Below are 448 nucleotides of genomic sequence, written 5' to 3'. Positions count from 1 at the left end.
CCTTATATCACTAAAACCCTGTTTACAACATTAGTTAGGCCGATTCTGGAATACGGCTCGGTGGTTTGGAATCCAAGGTATCAAATTTACTCAGACAAGATAGAATCAATTCAAAAACTTACTACTACTACTTTTTGCTTTAAGAAATTTCCGATGGGATTCTCAATATAGTCTTCCACCTTATACGAGTCGCTTAAAACTTATTAACCTTCCTACACTTGCCAGTCGCAGGGAAATGCTTGGTATAATTTTTATGGTTAAATTACTGTCAGGCTCAATTTCAAGTCCGTCTCTTCTGGCTGATGTAAGCTTTAATGTTCCCTCACGCGTATCAAGACACTTTTGTCCCATATTTCTGAAAGCTTGTAAAACCAATTTTGAATTGCACGACCCACTCCGTTGCTTATGCCAGGATTTTAACTCTCATTCCAGCACGTTTGATATATCA

This window comes from Rhagoletis pomonella, unplaced genomic scaffold, assembly GCF_013731165.1.
Source record: "Rhagoletis pomonella isolate Grant_MI unplaced genomic scaffold, Rhpom_1.0 Rhpom_scaffold_00009, whole genome shotgun sequence".
In the NCBI taxonomy this organism is placed as follows: domain Eukaryota; kingdom Metazoa; phylum Arthropoda; class Insecta; order Diptera; family Tephritidae; genus Rhagoletis; species Rhagoletis pomonella.
This window is presented reverse-complemented; position numbering follows the sequence as displayed.